The following is a 15182-nucleotide window of genomic DNA, read 5'->3' on the forward strand; positions in this document are numbered from 1 at the left end:
GTGCACATAGAATGCTTGAAACAAACTGAGGATAGTGTTACATCATATGTGTTGTCACTTAATTCATAGCAAATATGATTTTGCCCTTAGGTTATGGCTATGGTTTGACATTGTGAATTTATTAATGCAGTCTAATGGAACAGGTGCAACTGGGGGTTTTATGATATAGGGAGCATTTGTGGCTATTGTGTAGTTGGTGTTGTGCTAATTATTATGGTAATCAAACATCATGTTTTTACCCGGAGCAATTCTATAAACTATATTTAATTATAATTTTTTTTTTTTTTTTTTATAAATATCTTGCCCTATCTTGAAAAAGAACTTCCTGATTTGTTTTATGTATGTACCGATAATGAAGAGAATAATTTAGTGGATCAAGCTTATTTTTAAATGAACTAAATGCTTCCTGGCCTATATTGCTGCCTTGGTAAGCCATTTTAGTAACCCTGCCAAGGTGTCTTGGGTGCTAACTTAGTCAATATCCAGATAGTAAGTAGAACAGTAATTAAGTAGGTATAAGTAAGTAATAAATATGCCTTATCAAGTTAGCCGTCAAAGCTGTCAAAAGATAACATCACACTATTCAACATTTTGACACCTATCGATATAAAAGTTGGACATGATCCCCACCCCCCTCCCTTCTGGGATGTATTTGGCCCTGTGGACATCTTTTCTTATGAAATGCTTCCTCGCCAATTATGGTTTAAAGCGATCTGCCTCCTCAACACCTTTTTGCACATCACACGACTGCATCGATGAAGGTAAATTGTCATGAAAAAGGAATAAAACTTTGTGATTCATGAGCTGTGTTAAAGTTTGGTCATGACGGATGAATAGCAGCTCGTTAACTCATTGCTGTGTACCACCTCAAACTGTTTAAATGAGGACTACAAATTAGTGGCTTGTAGGCTATATTTGGCCTACCCTACCTTTGTTTTTTTTTCTGATTTCGTAGGGGTGCCTGGAGTTAAACTTTGAGGAAAAGTGGAGCCCATACACCCTTAGATTTGCCAGTGATGACCAGGGGATGGTTTCAGTAATTTTGCACATGGAGTGTTGCTTAAAATAAATATATATATTTTTGCATCCATGGCTGGTGGTGGTGGTGGTGGTGGGTGTTTACTGTTTGTGAAAATGCTCTTTGAGTATTCTTTGATATGTTCAGGTGCTTTTTGATGTGATGTATATTTTAATTTTGGTATTATTATTTTAACCAGTGATCAACCTTTGCAGAACAGTGGTAGAATTACACAAAGAATGAACACATCAGTTTAATGTAATTCTTGGAATAACAATCTCACATTAAAGCCAAAAGTGACAGGATGTGCCACGGATAGACTATTGGGATAGCCACAAACCTAAAGATTTTCTTTCACCAAAATGTCAAATCTAGGCTTGCATCTCAGATGTACCTTCTGGCAATTTGAAGCTAAACTTTCAGGTTTTCTTTTAAGAAAATCCTCCTCTATACCACTTCATCATGAAGCTATATAAACTGGGGTTACAAAATACAAAACATGGACAATGCACAATTTCTCCAATCACAGCCACAGAAGCCTATAACTTCTGGGTTGTCTGGGTGTCTTGGTGGCTTTTCTCAGACTTCTCCTTGTTGCACAGTCACTCGGTTTTTGAGAACTGTCTACTCCGTACAGATTAACCATAGAGTGCCATACTGTTTGTAATTCTGATGTAAATAAGGTCTAAGACATATTCAGTGACTTGGAAATGTTCATGTATCCATCGCCTGACTTGTCTGAAGAAAACTGGCAATAAAACTGATTATTTACAGGTATAATACCAAAGTGTTCCATTAATTATGCCACCCATCATCTTGGCTTTTATATTTTTAATTAATTTATATCAAGTTGTAGAGATTTGCTTTAAGTTTGAGTTTAAGGAAGATCATTTTATTAATTTAATTTTAATTTTTTTTATTCTAATTTTATTTTAATTTTCAGATAATTTTATTTTTTTTTATTTTGAGAAGCCTGATTTACTTTTTTTTGTATTTGAAATGGCATAAACAAATTAAAATGTCTGAAATTCCAAGGGGCCGAAAACCTTTGTAAGGCATGTGAAAACACAGCGGAACGCATTGATCGTGCTCAAGAAATGTTTCAGCCTTCTAAGAAGACAAAGTCCAAAGTGTGGGCATATTTCAGTTTTTAGCAAAGGAATGTTGAGGGGAAGTTGGTTGAAGCTGGTAACCCTGAAAACCCAGTTATCACTTTCTACACAGTAAAATCACCAGTGTAAAACTAACACTGACAGTGTTAAATTAACACTGCCATTGTACATATGGTCCCACTCTGGCCAGAGTGGGACCATATGTTCACTGTCAGTGTAACAGTACTGTGATAATACTAACTGTGAAAACATTAGTCTCTATAATCACAATATGACATTTTCATACCATTTCCTCTCCAAATCAGATTGTGTGGCTACTTACTTGTGTGATAGTTGCTTCTTTTGTCTCAAAGATTAGCAGTAACAACAAATTTTAGGAGTCAGAGTTGATCAGTATTAGACTCAGTGTGATTGCAGACGTCATGTTCTCTTTGAAAATAACATTTAGGTGCTCAATTTAAACATATTTAGGTGAATATATGAGGATTTCCTTTTATTGCACCAATCGTAGATAAATAGCAGAACAGCGGATTATGTGAACGGAAAAGTTTCTGTTGATGTCCTAATCCTTGGTTCTTTCAACATGTCTAAAACAGTCAGCACTCATCTCTGACTGAGCCATATTTCTATGCAGTTTATTCAGTAAATGCACTGATTTCCTCCATTCAGTTTTTTTTCTCTCATATGCATTTTAATAGTCAACTTCTGTTCCTTCATCTGGTTAGATGCATGTTCATCTGACCTCAGCGCTTCACAGTTTGCCTTTTTTTTTTTTTTTTGCACTGAGTGCTTTGGAAGGCCCGTTAGCAAAGTGGTTGCTGGGAAGAGATATGACATCTGTGTTGGTCACGGCTGCTCTGACCTTCACACGTCGCTGTGATGGATCATCAAGGCTGTAACAATACACTGAATTTGCTGTTCAGCTCTCTGCTCGCCCGATTATCCACTGGTGATGATCGAGTCACGTACTGTAGTGATATTATTGTTGTAAATGCAGCCGTGGACAATCGGCAATCAGGCTAGATAGGCTGACTCAGTGAGTGAAGAGGATATATTTTTCAAGGGATAGCAAGAAAGGAAGTGCCTTGAAGAAGAACCACAAACATACTTACATAGATGAGCAACACATGCACGCAAACACACACTGACCTGGTATTTCGCTTGTCCTTTATCTTCTTTCACAAATGGATTGCACTAATGTGCTGAGCTTTTCGCGAGTTGCAAAGCGCCTTTACTTTGCGTGTGGTGTGGTGTAACTCGTTCCCTTGAGATGGCACTTGCTCCATCAAGTCAAGGAAGAAACCATTTAGTGAGAAGACAAACACACACACACCCAGCACTTGTGAGAAAGCAGGGAGGATTTGAAGTGAATTTAGACTAAGTTTTCACGTGCAACTTTATTCCTGCACCGGTTTCCTACTCAAACATGCACAAAATGACATGCTAAGGTACTAACGCAGCTTCGGCTTTCAGCTTCAGATCATGTAACGATAAAAGATGCTGCCCTGCAGTTAAACACTGCCAGTAAATCACAGGGCAAGGAAAGCTGGGAGAAGCACTTATTTTTAAGCAGCATGAGAGACCACACTGGGGGAAGGGGGTTGAGATAGATAGACTATGAAAGAGAGAGAGAGAGAGAGAGAGAGCTTCTTTGTGCACTGTGTACTGGCATTGTGTGTGATGAAGAGATGAATCACTGCTATTTAGGGATTGGTTTCCTGCAACTGATTGTGTGACGACTCGATGGCGGACAGACTGTCAAGACTTGCCTGTTTTGTTCTGGGGGCTTCAGGAAAATGTCTGCGGCCAAGTCTCGCTCGCTCACTCCCACAGGGCTCGACGTGCCAGAGATCAACAGAGACAAACATCTCACCAGTGTCGCTCTTCTAACAAGACATCAAATATTAAAAAGCAAGGGATTTTAGGCCAATCTCAATGTGTGCATTTTCAGAGTACACTTGTTTCTCATGCAACAATACTAACACACTTGTTTGTGCAGCAGGAGCGAAATCTTATTCTTTCTTTCTTTCTTTCTTGCCTGCAAACATATGACCTGGACTGATCCTAAAACAACATCTGTGTGTCTGATGCAGAAGGTAGATTAGGGAAACCAAACAAGCCGTTTCAGAGTGATGCCATAACAGTTGGATTGTACATTGTCCATGTGCAAGCATGCCTGGAGTGCAGTAATTATAAGTTTGAGGCTCTCTGCTGTTATCCTGCAAGTTAATAAGGTGGAAGTAACTAAGTAATCATGATGGCTGCTGAAAGGGTGCCGCTTGGAGTGTCACTCAAAAAGAAATACAGTGGTCCCTCGTTTATCGCGTGAGTTACGTTCTAAAAATAACCCGCAATAGGTGAAATCCGCGAAGTAGTCAGCGTTATTTTTTACAATTATTATAGACGTTTTGAGGCTGCAAACCCCCTCACTGCACACTTTATACACTTTTCTCAAACAGGCATTAACATTTTCTTACTTTTCTCTCCTGTGTAAACACTCTCAAAAGTTCAGACCTTAGTAGAAAAATAAGTCCAGTATTATAGAATGAAACCAAAGATCAAAACCTGTTTTCAGGCCCAAACATTTGTTTGAGAAATAAAAATAGAATGTTTTCCTATACATTCCTATAAATAATTATGATGGCTTTTCGAACTAACAAATTTAATTTTAACGATCAACCTACAAGGTTGGACACATAAAAAATTATTAATAGTGACTCACCAGTATTTCATAGTTCCTCTGATCATGCCTCTTCGTCCTGGCGCCGCTCCGCTGTAGCATCTTTTTCCACTGAGTGACACCTCGGTGCAGGTGCCTTTTTCTGAGTGAAGAACACAGTTATGAGTAGTTGTTGGTGCTCTTTTTTCTTCTGGGCGAGAAGATTATAAACAGACACACGCAGAACACAATGCGTGTGTTGTCTAGAGCCCGACCGATATATCGGCCGACCGATATTTTCGGCCGATATAAGCCCTTTTCATAGTACTCACTATCGGTCTAAATTTTGCCGATAGAACGCCGTTAATTTCTCATAAACAGAACAGTTACTGAAATAATGTTTGTGTCGGCAATGTAAAATGGCCTTGCACCGTTTGTCCAGTAGATGGAGCTCTGACTCCATTCAACTGAGAGCTGCTTACACCCCTGCTTAAATTTGTTCATCACCGGCCCCCGTAGTTCACTGTCACACTGCACTGATCGGCTGACAAAAGCATACAAGTGAGTTTATAAGAATGTTGTTTGTAATAACTTTGTGCTTACATTCACCCCACATTTCTCCTGTTTCAGTTCAACTCAGTTTGATTAACTCAGTTTATGTAGTAAGATCAGATGTATTTCACAACTCTTTTTAAGGATATGTATTTGCTAATTTCACAAAGGTTTAATTCTTGATTGCATTTTTTGAACTTGAAAATTCTTCTCTGTTATAAAGTTAATCAATATGATGACAAAGCTTTTAGCTCATACCTTTTTTGTTAAGGGTCCAAACAAGAATATATCGGCTGATTTATCGGCTATCGGCAAATCAGCCGATTTATCAATTATTGGCATTTTTTTCATCCAAATATTGTTATCGGCACCGGCCTCAAAAAATCCATATCAGTCGGGCTCTAGTGCTGTCCCTTCGCAGTGATGCTTACTGGTGCTGCAACCGGCCTGCTTGATGAGGGCGCAGAACACAATGCACTGTTAAAAAAAAAAAAAACATGCAAAATTGGACTAAAAAAATCCGCGAAACTGCGAGGCCGTGAAAGGTGAACCGTGTTATAGTGAGGGACCACTGTATATTTATTATTGTAGTTTATTTTCCTGTTACTCTCCTAAAACAAGCAAAGTGTGTAGTTCTTATAATAGTAGAACTCATGAGGTGACCTTTGTGTTTACTTGTGTGTGGAATTAATGAAATTAATCATTGCAGCAGTGCTGTTATTGGTAATAAACATTTCACTTTTCTGTATGCTGTCGTAAGTATCAGCATTTGTTTTTGTGTATCGACGGTGTAATGTATACGGTGACATTTCTTCTGCTAGTCTTTGGTCATATCGTCCTGCTAAATGAAGGTAATTAGACTAACAGCCTGAATGTTTCTCAGGCAAATGATGGCAGACAGCACCAGCTTTCTAACGCAGTGTAATTCACCTGCATCGTGGCTGGAAAATCATTTTTTTGTGCTGAAGTCCTGTGAGCAGAAATCCTTTAATCATCTGCTAACAGGCCTTTATGAAAAAGCTGAAGATGAATTCAGCCTACCTGGCTCTCTGTTATCATTATCACTGCTCTGAATTATCAAAGTATTTGTGTGTCTCTGTAGTCTGTGCATGCGTGCGTCTGTCTGTCTGTGCAAGAGCGTGGTGATAATGAGTAGAACCTTTACAGGCCGATCAGTACGGTTATTAACACAGCGGTCACAGTGATACCTGTTCAGTGATAAATTGAGCTGTAATATATTATGTGCCGCAGACTTTGACATGGTTGATTGGCAGCCACAGGGGCAGAGAGACCCAGAGATTTTCTTTTTTAAAACACATGCCATGGTTCCTTTGAGGCAGATATAATAACAACAACAACAATAATGTAAGTCCCTTCGGCTGCTCCCTTGTTTTGCACTCGGGGTCGCCACAGCAAATCCAAGGTGGATCTGCATGTTGAATTGGCACAAATTTTACGCCAGATGCCCTTCCTGACGCAAGTCCACATTACATGGAGAAATGTGGTAGGGGTGGGATTCGAACCGGGAACCTTCCGCACTGAAACCAAGTGCATTAACCACTTGGCCACCACCCCTATTATTCATTCATTCATTCATCTTCTACTGCTTAGTCCAATTAAGGGTCGCGGGAGGCTGGAGCCTATCCCAGCAGACATAGAGCGCAAGGCGGGGTACACCCAGGACAGGACGCCAGTCTGTCGTGCTGTATTTTACTTCTATTTCAGTTTTTGTTGACACAAATATTGTACAAATTGACCAGATGTCATTGATGTGGTAATTGATATGAAAAAATACATGAATTAAAATGATAAACTGCTTTTAAATACATGATATCTGTACGTGAACTGTCACAGGAGTGATATACACTCAACAAAAATATAAACGCAACACTTTTGATTTTGCTCCCATTTTGTATGAGATGAACTCAAAGATCTAAAACTTTTTCCACATACACAATATCACCATTTCCCTCAAATATTGTTCACAAACCAGTCTAAATCTGTGATAGTGAGCACTTCTCCTTTGCTGAGATAATCCATCCCACCTCACAGGTGTGCCATATCAAGATGCTGATTAGACACCATGATTAGTGCACAGGTGTGCCTTAGACTGTCCACAATAAAAGGCCATTCTGAAAGGTGCAGTTTTGTTTTATTGGGGGGGGGGGGGGGGGGATACCAGTCAGTATCTGGTGTGACCACCATTTGCCTCATGCAGTGCAACACATCTCCTTCGCATAGAGTTGATCAGGTTGTCAATTGTGGCCTGTGGAATGTTGGCCCACTCCTCTTCAATGGCTGTGCGAAGTTGCTGGATATTGCAGGAACTGGTACACGCTGTCGTATACGCTGGTCCAGAGCATCCCAAACATGCTCAATGGGTGACATTTCCGGTGAGTATGCTGGCCATGCAAGAACTGGGACATTTTCAGCTTCCACGAATTGTGTACAGATCCTTGCAACATGGGGCCGTGCATTATCCTGCTGCAACATGAGGTGATGTTCTTGGATGTATGGCACAACAATGGGCCTCAGGATCTCGTCACGGTATCTCTGTGCATTCAAAATGCCATCAATAAAATGCACCTGTGTTCTTCGTCCATAACAGACGCCTGCCCATACCATAACCCCACCGCCACCATGGGCCACTCGATCCACAACATTGACATCAGAAAACCGCTCACCCATACGACGCCACACACGCTGTCTGCCATCTGCCCTGGACAATGTGAATCGGGATTCATCCGTGAAGAGAACACCTCTCCAACGTGCCAAACACCAGTGAATGTGAGCATTTGCCCACTCAAGTCGGTTACGACGATGAACTGGAGTCAGGTCGAGACCCCGATGAGGACGACGAGCATGCAGATGAGCTTCCCTGAGATGGTTTCTGACAGTTTGTGCAGAAATTCTTTGGTTATGCAAACCGATTGTTTCAGCAGCTGTCCGAGTGGCTGGTCTCAGACGATCTTGGAAGTGAACATGCTGGATGTGGAGGTCCTGGGCTGGTGTGGTTACACGTGGTCTGCGGTTGTGAAGCTGGTTGGATGTACTGCCAGATTCTCTGAAATGCCTTTGCAGACGGCTTATGGTAGAGAAATGAACATTCAATACACGAGCAACAGCTCTGGTTGACATTCCTGCTGTCAGCATGCCAATTGCACGCTCTCTCAAATCTTGCGACATCTGTGGCATTGTGCTGTGTGATAAAACTGCACCTTTCAGAGTGGCCTTTTATTGTGGGCAGTCTAAGGCACACCTGTGCACTAATCATGGTGTCTAATCAGCATCTTGATATGGCACACCTGTGAGGTGGGATGGATTATCTCAGCAAAGGAGAAGTGCTCACTATCACAGATTTAGACTGGTTTGTGAACAATATTTGAGGGAAATGGTGATATTGTGTATGTGGAAAAAGTTTTAGATCTTTGAGTTCATCTCATACAAAATGGAAGCAAAACCAAAAGTGTTGCGTTTATATTTTTGTTGAGTGTATATACTTGGGTAATATCATGGAGCGATCATCGTCGTACTCTTGTCAACACGTGAATGCACGGATTTCCCTGATTTGTCATGTTGTGTTTTTGTATTATTTCCTGTATTTTGGTAGTTCCTTGTTTTTTTAAGTGGCAAACACACTGTATTTCTCAGGAACAGCAGCATTATGATCATTCATTTGAACAAGATACTAAACTGTTAATGTGCATGAAGTGTAGCCTGTTATGTTGTCAGAATGAATTTAGGATATTCTGATGTGCTTCCGTAGGCCTGATTATGGGGTTCAGTCACCTGTGGTTCACCTATTAAATGTTTGTGTGAGTAAGTCCCTTCGGCTGCTACCTTGTTTTTCCTCTCGGGGTCGCCACAGCAGATCCGAGGTGGATTTGCATGTTGAATTGGCACAAGTTTTACGCCGGATGCCCTTCCTGACGCAACTCCTCATTACATGGAGAAATGTGGCAGGTGTGGGGTTTGAACCAGGAATCTTCCGTACTGAAACCAAGTGGACTAACCACTCGGCCATGTTTGTGTGAAAACTGTCTGAAATAGACAGTTATAAATGTAACGGTATCACATTATCATTTGTTCCGGTTCAGATGACCAGAACTAAAGCAGCCTTCAGCCGCTGAACAGAAATTACCCACTTTGTTACTTTAGTGCAGCAGGTTTTTTTTTTTTACAGTGTGCTGCTGTGGCACAGCAGTGTGAAAGCTTCATCAGATCAAGTTGAAACTGTCCACAGCACTTTCAGAAGCACAAATGTAATTGTGATAGCTGACCACAAGTCAAATTCAAATTTAAAATCAAATGTATTAATTTGTATAGCACCAATTTACGACAGAGTCGCCTCAAGGCACTTCACACAACACGATTCGAGAAACAGAATAAAATGAATTAAAAGATCAAAAGGCACAATAAAAGAATAAAAACATAAAAGAATAAAAAAAGATAAAAAACGCATAAAACATAATATACTAACAATAAGATTGGGAAAACAAATGGATCTTGAGTCTAGATTTAAAAATCTCCACAGAATCCAACTGCTTTATTTGTGTTGGAAGATCATTCCACAGAGCAGGGGCATGATAAGAGAAAGCTCTGTAACCCGCAGACTTTTTAATTCACCCTAGGAACATAAAGTAGTCCTGCACCCTGCAAACACAAGGCCCAGGCTGGTACGTAGGGCTCAACCAGGTCAGCCAGGTAGGGAGGTGCCAGTCCGTGAACAATTTTATAGGCCATTAACAGAAGCTTAAAATCTGATCTCACGGAGACAAGAAGCCAATAAAGGCATGCCAGAATAGGTGTAATGTGGTCAAACTTTCTGCTTCATGGTAAAAGTCTGGCAGCAGCATTTTGAACCAAGTGAAGACCCTTAATCCTGGACTGCGGCAAACCAGAAAATAGAGCATTGCAATAGTCCACATCAGTATTGAGCCACTGCATCCACCAGACTTTATTGTGTCGCTGCTGACCAGATGGATACGTTTAATATCAACACAACCTTATTAGATAGCTAACTGCACATGCTATAACACTCTTTATGTGTTGGAAAACGTGTGTCCGCTTCCCTGTATGTGCATCTGGGTGATGGTCAGCGGAGGTTGGAAGTATTTATTTATTTGTTTATTATGCACAAACAAGTTGTAACTGTTAGTGTGACTGTTTTAAACCCATCAGTTGTAATTAATTTCAATAAACGGCTAACAGCAAGTGTTAGCGGGAATTGGAATGCTTGAATAAGAGTTAATGTGTTAACGTGCAGCTATACATAACAGTTATCTGGCGTGAGGGTGGTGTGTGTCTGTTTATGGCGAGCTGCTTGGATCACACTCTGGCTCTATGAGCACAGGAGGGCCTTTGAGACAAGGTATGAGAGATGGGCGTGAGAACGCCAGCGAGGCTTGGTTCTCTGCAAGAACTGTCTTGTGTTTGGGAAAATATCCTCACACACTCAAAGCTCCAGTGTCTAGATCCATTTCTAACAAACAGGTTTGGCAAGAAAAGGCCCACGGAGAAAGAAAGCTTTGCTTCTTTTTTTTTTTTTAATTGTGAATATATTTCTGTGTTGTTTTTACATCCGCAGCCACAGCTGTGTTTTACACATCACTTTGTACTTTTTGTCTGATGCATATGGCTCACAATATGCTAAACTGTTATGAAAGTGTAACACAAAGGTCAATTTTTCAAGTTACATGTTTTTATTGCAGACTAGTTTGAAATTGTAGTACACATATTTCTTTCATAAACCACAAAGCTCAAGATAACTCATTAACTATTAACTTTAAAAAAAATAGAAATTAATAAGAGTATGGACCCTTGCGGATGTTATTTTTGACGGACAATTCTCAGGTTGTTTTCAACTTGTTATAATTTCTTAATACGCGTATATTTTATACAAATTGACGATGTATATCGGAGAATACATATTTCAAAGTAGAATGCCCATCTAAGTGTAAATGTTAGCTATAGTTTATGCGACTTTTAACCATCTATATCTCCCACTTGGTTTTGACAGACGGTGTAACATCCGCAAGGGTCATTTTAATTTAATTTTTTTGTATTAAAATTGACTCAAGGGCCTTTTATTTACTTTTAATTTTTCATTTCATGGGTTTTCTATTGACTAACGCACAATGCAATTGAATTGAGGTTGGTTTGAAAAAAATATGACCTGGTTGAAAAAGTGAGGTCCAATCGTGTTATAATTTCTTCTTTTCAATTTTTCTTTATTTTATGAGCAACGAAATGCACTCAAATTATGCGTACGATATATACATTAGTTACATTAGTGTTAACAAACTTTTCTATTCAACAATCCATATTTAATAAACACATTCATGAAGTACCTCAGGTGTAATATAACGGTTTAGCATATTGTGAGCCATATGCAGACAGCAAATAGTCATCTTTCTAACATATATAAAAGCAGTTTGTGGACTCTGTCCCTTGTGGAGATTCACACCTATGAGCACAGGCAGTAAAATATAACCCTTTAATGCTCAGTGTTGTTTTTATGAGAATCGCTTTAATGTTTTATTTCTGTTTTTTTTTATTTCCAGGTGTTACAGCAGTTATGTCAAAGAGCTGAAGACATCTCTAACAGTGAGTACACAGCACACTAATGAGGATTTAGAGTTCATATTTTAGATTCTATGATAGCCATGTATGTCATAAAATGATTGACGCCTGACTTATTAAAATATATATTTTTACACACGTCTGCTTTTTGCAGTTTGTTTTATGGTATGCCAGAACAAACTTGCAGACTCCTTGAGTTTAAGGCCTAATTTGATTTTCATTTATTCAGCGAAAGAGGATGTTTTCTGTTTTTTTTCTCTCTCTTTCCCCCAATTAAATTTAACAAGAGCCCCTTGAAAAGCAGTTGTTATGATTACATTACAAATCCGGAGTTCATTCAGTGAATCAAGCAATTAATTAGATTTCCCCCTTTCTAATCAGAATATTTGTCTGAATTGTACGAGCCTAATAAACATCCTCTGAGTTTGCTATCTATTCAGCGCTAACTCTGAATATAAATGGTTGTTACCGTGCCCTATGGTGCTTCTGGGTCGGGCTCTTGGATTGCGTGCAGTTGTTTATTCCCCTGTATTTTTTCCCCCCTTTCCTCTCTCTCACTCTTATTCTGTGTGTGTGTGTGTGTGTGTGTGTGTGTGTGTGTGTGTGTGTGTGTGTGTGTGTGTGTGTGTGTGTGTGTGTGTGTGAGTTGTACTCAGGGGCGCGGCTGCATCCTCAAGGCTTCACTTCACACACACACCAAGGTGGCAGTTTGTTGTTGCACAGACAATGACTTGCACTTTTCTTCCTTACTTGACTCGATGGCCTTGTGCCTGTGAGCGTGCCACCAGATCAAATGGGCTCTTTTATAAGAAGCTCAAGAAAGCGGTAGTTTTGGCTGAGACTGGTGCCGGAGCCTCCTACGAATCGAGTCCGCCGCTTGCTTGAATGATGCATTATCTCGCAGGTTGATGGTAGCCGCTTGGATCATTTATGATAAGTATTGATGAGTTCTCTCCTGGGAAATCAGTTTCTAGGGGCTGCAGCCTTGCAACTCGACCCCCTCTCCCACCGCTGGCTGCTTCTAAACTGGTGTCTGACTCTTCCTACAGCCTGTAGAGAACACACACGCCAGACAGAGCACGGGGAAAGATGGAGCTCATCCAAACAGCCATGGTGTAATTAGCTGACATTTGTTGCTTGGAAGACAAGAGAAAGAAAAAGGAAAGAGCTGTTCAGCTCAAACACCCAAAGGGATATGCAAATGCTGAGAGGGGGAGAAAACGAAAGAGAGAAATGTGTCTAATGGCGCTGATGTATAATTTTATTACAGTCCTGAGTGCGTCACTGTGAGCGCGTGTGTTGTGAACCCGTTGAACTTTCATATTTTTCCCACTAGAATACAGGGACCATTGTTCTCCAGAAAGGATGAGTAAATAGATCAGGCAGGACCAGAGTGACGAACCAGGATCACTCTGCCAAGAGATGTTACCTCATCAGAATGTGCAAAAAGCATTTGACTGCATCAGCTAACACAACTGCCCATATGAAACAGCCAGTCAAATCACTGTGGCCCCGGGTGCGAATCTCTGTTTCCGTTAACGTGGTGCATTCGCATGTATGTTTTGTTTGTGTGCTTTGGAGACAAACCACCGTACTGCGTGTGCGCCGTGTTTAAGCCGAGGTGCTACGTGATGGAGCGGCGCCGCTCACACGGCCCCATCTGCTTGAACCGAGCTTGAAATGCATTAAAGCCTTTTAATGACAAAATGCGGCGCGACTGGGAGGTGTGCAGAATAGCGGGATGTGTGCGTTGTGTCAGTGTGAAATACAGAGGAATAAAGGGAGCCAGGGAAGGAGAGAGAAAAACATCTCGAAGGTCAGGAGCAGCGGGCGGCCGTAGGGGAGAGACACGTGAGACAGAGATAGTCTTGCGTCAGCCCCACAGCAGTCCGCTGTGTGTGTGTGTGTGTGTGTCCTGTGGGACCAGCATTTCCATCTGCATCCCACTGTGTGTTGCAAAGGAGCAGCTTGTCTGTGTTTCTATTCTGAGTGCCTCAAACTGCAATAGATAGATAGATAGATAGATAGATAGATAGATAGATAGATAGATAGATAGATAGATAGATAGATAGATAGATAGATAGATAGATAGATAGATAGATAGATAGATAGATAGATAGATAGATAGATAGATTCTTGTTTTGTACATTGCATGCAAATGACTTAGAGGCAGTTACTCATTGAGCTACAGATAATTTTTTATGCACTCTTGTGACAGTGAAGGGGAAATTACACCTTGTAGCCTGAGGGGAAAGAATTTGTGTGTCTCGCCGCCTGTCACAAAATCTGAACGTGAATTCATCAATCCGAGCAACTGCTTTCATTTCTCAGCTCTAACTTGTGAGCCCTCAATGTTTCTCACACTTTTTTTTTCCCAGTACCCTTTAAACTGGGTTCTCTGTTAGAATGGGGAAGTGTTAAGAGATAACACCTAAACATTTAGTACTTTGTACTTGCCTCGGAGCTAAGATTGTTAAAAAGCTGCTCAGAGATTGTCCTCGGGTTATGGAGCAACGTAGATTTAACAGACACGCTGGAGCATTAGTTTGAGATTACGGTGCATGTCTCTAGGTCTCTCCCGTATTCGTGCTCTCTCTTTCTCTCTCCACACACACAGCCCGCACACACTCGGATACAAACATTCTGTCGAGAATGCACTGACCATTCCCCTTAACCCTCCCTTGGGCCACTTGGTCTCAACAGGATTCAGTCCTCTAGCGAGGCTTTGATTCATCCGCACTTCCAAACAGCCTCTGCTTCCCTTGTCCACATACAGCTTGGGGAGAGGCTGCGCTTTTATAGACCCTTGTGCCATGAATCACTGTGTGCACCCAGGGAGCCTCAGTCCACTCAGGATCTGCCTACCCTTCTGATAATGTGCGTGGTCATGAGGGGCCCATTTTGAATACAGGCCCAGACAAAACAGGGGCTAAAAGCGCAAGCTCTGTGTTTTCCTATAGAGGAAAGCGTCTGCGTATATGGAAGTGACAGGAGTGTTTGTGACACTACTGTGACCGAAATCTGTACAGAGGGATGGACGGTATGCAGGACAATACATAAAGTACCAGTCAACCATTAGGACACACTACATTGCCCTGAAATTTAGCCACATCATCAAAACCAGGAAATAAAATTCTGTAGTGACAAAAAGGTTCCAACACATATTTAAACTATGATGTTTAGGACTCATTGAACTTGTCATTGTTTTTTGTTATTTGTATTAAAATGTTAGTTATGGAAAGAAATCACATGAGGGTGG

At 40.8% G+C, this 15182-nt stretch overlaps 1 protein-coding gene across 13 annotated transcripts in view; it reads left to right on the top strand.

Annotated features, from left to right (window-relative positions):
* Nucleotides 1–15182, top strand: part of baz2ba (bromodomain adjacent to zinc finger domain, 2Ba) — a 242098-nt gene that overhangs the window by 55222 nt on the left and 171694 nt on the right. For 12 of the 13 annotated variants that reach the window (XM_034195278.1, XM_034195285.1, XM_034195327.1 and 9 more), the window contains one exon: nucleotides 11905–11947. The gene's annotated coding sequence lies outside the window, so the exon portion shown is untranslated. Of the gene's footprint in view, nucleotides 1–2136; nucleotides 2142–8796; nucleotides 8808–11901; nucleotides 11948–15182 lie in introns of all 13 variants that reach the window. The other variant, XM_034195291.1, reaches the window with a different exon arrangement.

The sequence above is a fragment of the Thalassophryne amazonica genome, chromosome 2 (assembly GCF_902500255.1).
Source record: "Thalassophryne amazonica chromosome 2, fThaAma1.1, whole genome shotgun sequence".
Lineage (NCBI taxonomy): Eukaryota > Metazoa > Chordata > Actinopteri > Batrachoidiformes > Batrachoididae > Thalassophryne > Thalassophryne amazonica.